This window comes from Triturus cristatus, chromosome 4_1 (assembly GCF_964204655.1).
Source record: "Triturus cristatus chromosome 4_1, aTriCri1.1, whole genome shotgun sequence".
Lineage (NCBI taxonomy): Eukaryota > Metazoa > Chordata > Amphibia > Caudata > Salamandridae > Triturus > Triturus cristatus.
This window is the reverse complement of record NC_140585.1, coordinates 158068384-158078698: the sequence shown is the minus strand read 5'-3', so window position 1 is coordinate 158078698 and position 10315 is coordinate 158068384.

Sequence of the window (10315 nt, the reverse complement as noted above, 5' to 3'; positions counted from 1 at the left end):
ACCCCTCATTTGAATCCACCATCTGAGGGGCCTGTGGTCGGTCTGAACCCGGAAGTGAGACCCAAACAAGTAGGGTCTTAGCTTCTTCAGCGCCCAGACCACAGCAAATGCTTCTCGTTCTATCGCACTCCACCCTTGTTCCCGGGGAAGTAGCCTCCTGCTAATAAAGGCTACTGGTTGGTCAAAGCCCTCCTCAGTGATCTGTGAGAGAACAGCCCCTACACCATGCTCTGATGCATCCGTCTGCACCAGGAACTCTTTGGAGAAGTCAGGAGCCAAGAGCACGGGCGCCGTGCACATGGCAGTTTTCAGGGTGTCAAAGGCTTTCTGACAGGTGTCAGTCCATATCACTTTTCTGGGCTGCTTCTTCGAAGTCAGCTCGGTCAAGGGGGCAACGATGCTGCCATACCCCTTGACAAACCTCCTGTAGTACCCTGTGAGTCCTAAAAAGGCCCTCACCTCCGTCTGGGTCTGTGGGGGCTCCCAAGCCAGGATGGTTTCAACTTTGGGTTGGAGGGGCGCCACCTGGCCGCTCCCCACTTGGTGTCCCAAGTACACCACTGAGCCCTGCCCGATCTGACACTTGCTTGCCTTGATCGTGAGGCCTGCCTTGCGCAGCGCCATCAACACTTCCCAGAGATGTTGCAGGTGTTCTTTCCATGTGCCGCTGAACACTGCGATGTCATCCAGGTATGCGGCGCTGAACTCGGTCAGCCCAGCCAACACCTGGTTGACCAACCTCTGGAAGGTGGCAGGGGCATTCTTCATCCCAAAGGGCATTACCCGGAACAGGTAATGCCCATCTGGTGTAGAGAATGCGGACCTCTCTTTGGCCCCATCAGTTAAGGCGATCTGCCAGTACCCAGACGTTAAATCAAACGTGCTGAGGTACCGTGCAGCCCCTAACCGATCGATGAGCTCATCAGCTCTGGGGATGGGGTGCGCGTCAGTCTTCGTGACTGAGTTGAGTCCTCGGTAGTCCACACAGAACCGGAGTTCGGGCGTGGCACCCGGCGCTGCAGCCTTTGGGACCAAGACCACTGGGCTGGCCCAAGGACTGCTGGAGGACTCAACCACCCCTAGAGCAAGCATCTTTGAGACCTCCTCTTTGATGCAGGCTCTGACCCTGTCAGTTACCCAGTAGGCTTTGTGCTTCACAGGTAAGCTGTCTCCTGTATCCACATCATGGACGCACCAATTTGTGATACCAGGAACCAGGGAGAACAGGTCAGGAAACTGCCCCAGCAGCTGGCGGCAGTCACCCTGTTGCTCAGGGGTCAGGGTGGGTGAGAGGTTAACTCCATCCACTGACCCGTCTCGCTCTGAGGCCACCAAGAGGTCAGGAAGAGGCTCGGACTCCTCTTCCGTCCCATCATCGGTGGCCAAGAGCATGCCCACTTCGGACCTCTCCAAGTGGGGCTTCAGTCGATTGACATGTAGGACCCTTAAGGGGTTCCTAGGAGACCGCAAGTTCACCAAGTAGGTGACAGAACTCTTGCGCTCCACAATCTCAAAGGGTCCGGTCCACTTGTCCTGGAGTGCACAAGGCTCCACAGGGGCCAGGACCCACACTTTTTGACCAGGTTGAAGCTCAACCAGAGTGGCATTCTGGTCGTACCACCGCTTCATTTCCTCCTGGCTGGCTTCTAGGTTTTCCTCAGCAAGTTGCCTGAAACGCCTAGTCTGGTTCTGGAAAGCCAGCATGTAACTATATACATTCTGGGGAGGTTTCCTGGGAGATTGCTCCCAGCCTTCCTTGACCAGACTAAGAGGTCCTCGTATGGGGTGGCCGTACAAAAGCTCAAAGGGACTGAACCCTAGAGACTTTTGTGGCACCTCGCGGTACGCAAAGAGAAGGCATGGTAAGAGGACGTCCCACTTACGCCTCATGGGTTCCTCGAGACCCATAATCATGCCCTTCAGGGTTCGGTTGAAGCGCTCAACCAACCCGTTTCCTTGGGGATGGTAAGGAGTGGTGAACTTGTAGGTTACACCACACTCTTGCCAAAGGGACTTCATATATTTCGATATGAATTGGTCCCCCTGTCAGACACCACCTCTAGAGGGAATCCTACTCGTGAGAAAATTCCCATCAGTGCCCTTCCCACCACGGGGGCCGTCACTGTCCTCAGAGGGATGGCTTCAGGGTACCGGGTGGCATGGTCCACCAAGACCAGGATAAACCTGTTGCCCATGGCTGCCCATGGCTGCCTTGGGGTCCAGTGGCCCCACAATGTCAATCCCCACTCGCTGGAATGGGGTACTGACCACAGGGAAAGGTTGGAGTGGAGCTCTCAGCTTCCTTCCACTCTTGCCACTTGCCTGGCAAGTCTGGCATGTCCTGCAGTGAGTGTCAGAACTCCTGCGCATTTGGGGCCAATAAAAGTGGGTGACAAGCCTTTCAAAGGTCTTGTCCTGCCCCAAATGTCCGGCTAACGGTACGTCATGAGCCAGCCCCAGTAGGAAGGCTCTGAACTTCTGGGGTACCACCAGCACACGGGCTGACCCAGGTTCAGCAACCTTAGGCTCTGAGTATAGGAGGTCGTTCTCCCAGTAGATCAAGTGAGTTCCGGACTGATCACCATTGGCCTGGGCTGCAGCCTGCTGCCGCATACCCTCTAGAGAGGGGCACTCTTTCTGCTCCCTGCAGAATTCCTCCCTGGTGGGGCCTGCCAATGGGTCAGCTCAGGCAGGTCCCCCAGTTCGGCTATCTGTTCCCCGGTAGGCTCCAGGGCATCCCCCTCAAGGTCTGCTTCCTCCTGGGCCGTGGGAACTTCAGGAGCCGGTCTCCCGTGCCTCCCTCGCCCTCTCTCTAAGGCCGGTTCCTGGGCCTCTCACTCAGGCTCCAGGGTTCCTTCAACACCCCTACTGGCTGCCATTGACCGGGTGGTCACACACGCCCAATCAGGTAAGCCCACCATCCGCAGGTGAGTTGTCTTCTCCACCTTTTCCCAAGGGGAGCTCTCAAAATCGTTACCTAGGAGACAATCAACAGGCATGGCCTCTCTCACAGCCACTTGCAGAGTACCAGAGACCCCCCCCCACTCAAATGGAACCTGAGCCATTGGACACTGACTCTCTGTGTTGTCGGCGTTGACAACACGGCAGAATGCGTTTGGGACAACCTGCTCTTGAGACACCAGGTGTTGCTTGACAGCAGTCACACTGGCTCCTGTATCTCTAAGAGCCCCCACCCTCTTGCCATTTATGGTCACCCACTGCCCATACTTTTGAGTATTGGGGGGCAGTTGGGCCTCAGCGACCATCTCACTGTCTCCTAATGAGACTAGGGTCATCTGTACGGGATCCCCCGCCCCTTGGACATCTACCTCCCTCCCCAAGGCTACACTATTCACCTGCTTGGGGGGTGGAGCACCAGAGGGTGCTGGTTTACCATACATGGGGCACTTGGGATCCATGGAAATGTGCCCCAGGTTGTTACACTTGTAACATCTGAGGGGCCCTCTTTGAACAGGGCTACCTGTCGGGGCCCCGGTCTGCTTCAAGGGTGGGGGTGGCTGAGAACCTTTCCCTTGGTTCCCTTGTGAATTACTTTGGGGCCCTCTGTAGAACTCCCTCTGTTTACCCTTGTTCCCCCCACTCTTCTGCTGGGGACCCTGAACTCCTTTGGCGGGTCCTCCCACGGGACCCTTGTGGACCCTGGTGCTGATCCAGCGGTCCGCCTCCTCAGCAAGCTTCCTAGGGTTAGTCAGCTTGCTATCGATCAGGTGCTGGCGTAGCTCAGGAAAACAATTATCCGACAAGTGCTCCCATGCAATTAAATCAAACAGCCCTTGGTAATCATTCACTTTGCTACCCTTCACCCAACCATCCAGCGCTCTGCAAAAAAAGGTCACATATTCTACATAAGTGCTACCAGGTTTCTTGGTGCAATCCCTAAATCTCTGTCTGTACAATTCAGGAGTTAACCCATACCTTGTCATAAGAGCCTCCTTCATGTGTGGATAGGATGTCTTGACCTCCGAGGGGAGATCCAGCAGTGTGTCCCGCCCTTCACTCAGGAACCTTCCCCACAACCCCGCTCCCCAATCTTTCTCAGGGACCCGGTAGGAGGACATGGCTTCTTCATAGGCCCTGAACCACTGCCCAATATCATCCTGCTTATAATATTCTTTGACTACATCTTTAGGAATGTGCACCCTTGACTCTGTTGAATTGCTGCCACCAGAGGGTGAGTTGTCTAAACTCCTGGCCTTGAGATCCAACTCCCTCATTTTTACCTCATGCTCCATGGCCAGTCTTTGCCTTTCCATCTCCATTTGCAGTTTAGCCATCTCCACCTCATGTGCTCGTGCAGCACTCCTGTCGGCCATCTCCTCTGGCGACAGGCCTCTGCTAGGCTCACAAACACCTTCGGGGGTATCACCTCCCGTGTATTCTCTGGGAACTTTGATTCGTGCCAGGCTCTCAGCGCTTTCACGTACTGATCCTTGGTGCCAAGTCCACTTTGCTTAATTCTGTACTTGGAGAGATATCCTTTCAGGACATCATTTGTGCACTTCCTCAGTGCCTCTGGCTCCCAATCGATGTCATCCACTCCAGAGAATACAGAGGACGCTCCGCCTCCACTGACTGAGCTAGACATGGTTTCTTAAAGTGGAGGTTCTTCTTTAGCAACAACTGTCAATCAATCTGTGGCTGCGTTATAGGTCTGCTCTACGTGGTGATCAATAATTCACTGTATGTAAATCATAAATGCAAATTCGAAATCCCACCGCTACCACCAATGTTAGAATGGGGAACCTCTGGTTGGCAAAGGTAGGTACTTGTGACAAGCAGCGGCCCCTTCTTCTATTCAGGGCGAGAGAATTACCCCTTCAGAACAACCCTTGCTCACCCTATAGGTAGTGTGGCGCGAGCAGTCAGGGCTAAACTTCAGGGCGCTAGTCAGTTAAGCATTTATGATCACACACAGTAAACCACAACGATCCCCCACAAATGGACACCAGGCGTAAGTTGTATCAAAAATACGGATGCTTTATATAAAAGATTCTTTGTTACGCAGGCATGTACAAGACCATGAATAACGGTTGCGAAATGGAGGCCACAAGATGACGATCAGGCTCTGTTCTCTTCTTTGGGAAAGTAGTCTCTTACGAGCGCACCGTAGTGCGTGGTCGTGTTGGTCCAGTCAAGGTGATGCGCAGGGCGCCCTGGGTACAGTGATACGGGGAAATCAGAACGTTGCGGACCCCGAGTCCGGTAGGGAATTCACTGTACCTGGGAGCGTGCGGGGACTGGACGGGTCTTCTGGGAGAGGTGCAGGTCCTGCACCTCGCGGGTCTCCGGATCAAGAATTCAGCGGGCGGCTCTCGGTAGACAGGCGCGGCCCAGGGCCTCCGACACGGACTGTGCGGGAGGTCACTTCGGAGGGCGGCACGGTCAGACTCAGGCTGGGAGGTGAAGCGGGCGGCCGGATACGCTACGACGTATGGGCGGCCGTCCGAGGCTTGATTTCACTTCCCAATTAGAAATCCGGCGGGAGGGCGAGAGGGCACCAGGCACGCTCCAGTGGCAGGCAGGTGACAGGGAAGCGGGGCGGCCAGACTCGATGGGTCCAGAGCGACTCAGGTAGAGCGGGGCTCTCGGCGAGGGGAGGCGGCCAGGCTTCTGGGTGTCACGGCCCTAGGAGGGATGGCAAGGTGTGCAGCGCACTCTGGCGGGAGAAAGCACGCGGCTCGAGTTCTCAGACGAGCGGAGACACGGTGAACCCACTGGTCCTGGGGTTCAGTTCAGGGGGCAAGCTCTTCTTCCAAGCCCTTGGAGATAGTTGAAGAACAAAGTGCAAAGGTCTCTTTCAGTCTTTTTCCTCTCCTTCTCTGGATGGCAGTGGCACAGTGCCCTGAGCAGCTAACACCAACACAAAAACACATTGAGGCACAGACAAAAATGGAAGGGTGACTCACGCCAATGGTGCCAGGTCTAACAGACTCCTATGTCTTTTGCGTATCGTTGGTCTATGAAATTGCCCGTGGCTCCGGAATCTACCAAGGCATAACCCGTCACAGGGTCCGATCCAGGCCACTGAAACGTTACACCGATGAGCAGGTGGGGAGCCATGGGTTGGATCATGTGGCTTTGAGCGGCAAAGACCTCTTCTGTGGTTCTACTCAAACAAGGGGTCTTCAACTTGTTTGAGCATAGTCGTTTCCCAAGGGTTCTAACACTCGCTCTACTACATGCACTTTCTTGACTTCTTTCTGTTCTCTGCTAGTGGTAGAGAGCTTGGTTCTACAGTCTTTAATGAAGTGCCCTGATTTCCCACAATACATGCAAAGTTTCAGGAGGCGTCTACGATTTCTCTCTTCGGGGCTCAGGGGTCCTCTTACTCCACTGATTTGCATAGGTTCCGTTCCGTCGCTGGGGACTACGGGTCCCTCTGAAGGGGGTTTTGGCCGGCTAGGCATATATCTGACTTCTGGCCGCTGCCGATCAGTCTTCCGTTCTTGTAATCGTTGATCTAGCTGGACTGTAAGGTCGATTAATTCCTCGCATGTAGCTGGCATATGCACCACTTGTGCCAATACGTCTTTCAACTCTCCCCTCAACCCTTGATAGTACAAGGAGGAACGTTTTTCAACTGGCCATTCGGTTTCCACTACTAATCGGTTAAAAATAGTGATATACGACAAGAGATCCTGTGAACCCTGTCGCAAGGTGATAAGTTCTCTGTCTAACGAAAGCCGATGTGCCTTTCTGTCAAATAGTTTGTGCATTTCTTCGCAAAAAGCGGAAATGTCCTGTAAGACAGGATCATTCCTTTCTATCAGGGGAAAGGACCAACTAGCCGCGTTCCCACCCAGATACGACATCATGAATGCCGTCTTGGTCTGATCATCTGGAAAAACGGCAGGTTTGCACATAAAGTGCAGTTTACATTGCCCTAAGAATACACTAAACTTTTTTGGGTCCCCAAAAAACCTCTCTGGAGGGGCTAACGGCAAGTGTAAGGGTTGTATAACCTGGATAGTGGAGGTTCCCCCACTCCCCCCTTGCTCGGGTGTAGGGTTGGAAGAAGAGGGAGGAGGTAGAGTCCAATTTCGGATGTATGAAGGCCCTCTAGCGCCTGCGGTGGGTACATGAGACAGGCCGGCCACTTCTCTTCTTATGGTTCCCATCTCGTTTCTCAATCCCTGGTTTTCGCCTCTAAAGGCGTCCACTTCCATTCGTAAAGCGGTCAGTGTTTCTAGCACCGATGTAAGGACTATGGTGGTATCCATCGCTCAGGCTGCAAGTAACCGTGGGCTCGTCACTCTGTCACAAGAGATGGTAGGCACTAACCTTAAGCCGGCTGCAGCAGGAGCGATGAAGGACGGGAGTAACTCCTTCCCCTATCTGTGTGTTCCCCCCAGAGAGAAACGAGATTCACCTCGTCTGGGAGAACCACAATGAAGGGGGAAAGGGAAAAAAGGGATAAATGAAACAAGAACGTAGGGGCCGCAGGACTCTTTGGAAGACTTCAGGGAGTTGTATCTTTCACTCTCTGTCGTCAGTTATTCCTGCAGAAAAGACACACAACAGAACCATGAGTGTGGCCCGATCCCTCCCCCAACTAATCCATACAGGTATGTAAGTAATGCACGTACCTTGCAATTCTGCCCCAAGCATACAGGAGTGAAGGAAAACAGAACACTACCTAGGAAGACGGCAAGTGTTCCTGGAGATAGACTTCTACTAGCGGAGTGCGTTCCCCACTGTGTATGCGTCAAGGTACGAGAATCCGAGCCTTGCAGCGGCTCTCTTCAAAGCAGGAACTTATAGATGTAGCGCTCCGGGGCGCACGTGTGTCGCCAACCGCCACGTAACGGTATTTGCTGAGTCAGAGCTATACCACAGCTCTCCAAAGTTATGTCACAAAAATAAGTATAAAGCGCTCCTGTGCGTGTGAGTGTGGGCCTTCAACAGCTCTCCAAGGTAATGTGCCCAGGGGTTAGGGTCAGCTGCAATGGGGCTCCGTACCTGTGTACAGTGCTGAGGGTCCGCAGTACGGACGGCGGCCCGAGGGAAGGTCTAAGGCGCTCACTTGAGGAGACGTGTGAGCGCAACGTAGCGGTGTCACAGAAACCCGCGTCTATCTGGGGAACCTTCGGGTTTTCATAGACACGGACTCTGGGAAGGTGCCGCTTACTCTGCAAGATTCTGAGGTCGTGTTGGTTTAATCAGGAGATGCTGAAAACATCACGGGCTTGTCGGGATTTCTATGAGGTCATCAGGTGACGAGCCCCGTGTTCAGGGAAGAAGGAGGTTACATAGGGAAAACAATGGAAAGAGAGGTAGGACACCCGCTCAGTCAGTGGCAGGCATTCTGGGAGACGTAGTGCAGCATTCACTCCTCCCAAACTTCTAGTCCTACCTACGCGCTGTGACAAAGAGTCTCCAGCAGTCATATGAGCAGTCCAACGCTCCACAACAGAGGGTGCTAGCAGGGGCCCCAAAGCAAGTCTCTCCACCACCCCAGGGCTCGAGCGCGAGGCCAGCAGGTCACCGGCAGCCAGCCCCGGGGCACCCCTCCTCTTCAGCCGTCACTCACCCGGAGCCTCAACAAGATCTGACCACACCACCAGGCCCCAGCCGCATCCAACACCTAAAATGGCGGCCAGGCCCCTCTCCGCAGCGCTCAATCGCTCCAGCTGGGAAGCGCCGTCTGGGGTCCGCAGCCCGGGTCTCCCCCCGTGCATCGGCCTCTGCCACCCAGCCGCTTCCGCCGTCGTCTCCTACCGTCTGTGTCCCCTCCGTAGGCCCTCTCCGCGTTTCCACGCTCCCAACTGCTCGCAGCTCACCAGGACCAGGTCAGGGGGAGATGGCGGCCGCCGTTCCGCCCCCAAGGTCCCCAGGTCCAATGATCCAGGCAGCTCGGAACCCGCGGTGGCACAAGGCGCTCAAGGCGATGCTAGCCCAACACTCGTGGCCGCAGGCTCTCCCCCTCGCAAAGAAGACAGGCGCCTGGAGCGCAGACGGGAGGCGGGAAAAATGGCGGGCAGCGCGGCAATCTTCAGGCCCTCCGCACTCGCCGTGGTGGATGACAGCGCTCGCAGCCGTCCCAGGCCAGCACCAGGCCCTTCGTTTTGGGCCCTCCGCAGTTCGCCCCCGATGGGCGCCGGTCCGGACTCAGCCGCTGCCGCAACACAGCAGTTAGAAGCAAATTATCGCTGCGGCAGCCCGGAGCAGAAGCAGCGCGCGTCTCACTCCATGTCCGGCGAGACCACGCCCCCCTTTCATACCTTTTTTAACTTCTGTCTAGTGACAGAGGAAAGCCCTGAAACATGGAGCGGCTCCATCTTTCAGCCGATATATAAGAAAGGCTCTTATTCTTTCCCAAGTAGCTACCACATGATTGCTCTCATGGACACAGATTCTAAAATATTTGCAGGCCTTATATTGACTGATGTGTAAGAATGGGCTGAAAGGAAAAATCTAATCCCATTTAACCAGACAGGGTGTAGACCAAAATCCATTACTGTAGACAACTTGGTTGTGCTCACAATGATCATGGATAAATGTGAATCAAAAAAACAACTTCTATATACGTGCTTTCTTGATTTCTACAAAGCTTTTGATCACATCAACCGAAATCTACTATGGAAAAAGTTGTTTAACTGGGACATCCCTACAAATGTACTGCAATTCAGCTCTTATACACGAACAATTGGGCCCACGTTAACCTTGGACAAAACAAAGGGCTGACAAACAAAATCCTAATAAAAAGAGGCCTGAAGCAAGGCTGCGTTCTAGTGCCAATCCTTTTTAACCTTTTTCTGGTGAATCTAAGCACTTATTTAGACTCAGCCAATTGCGACCCTCCCAGTCTGCCGGACACAAAAGTGACCTCAATACAAAATACAGATGATTTAATCCTCCCTGCCCTAACTGGGATTGGACTCCAACGGTTACTTAATTACCTAGATCTCTACTGCACTGAAACCACAATTGCTATTCATTTTCTAAAAATACAGGTTGTGATTTTCGGCAGGAAAATCAACAAAAAAAGGAGCTGGTGATTAGATGGGAAGACAATTTTCCGAGATAATTTGTATAAATATCCTGGCATTTGGCTACAAGATTGATTAACGCATAAATTCAATCTGAATACATTGAAACCAAAAATAGCTTCTCTAATCTCAGCTTTCCAAGAACTACATTGTAATGAGGAAATGGGGTTAACAGCAGACATTGCTAAGTTAGCATGAGTAGTATAAGCTTGGCTGCAATTTTGCCGCTTTTGCACACAACACTACATGGCTCTATGCTCGTGAAAATACTTTGCAGGCGCTGCTTCACACGAGAACTGTCTACC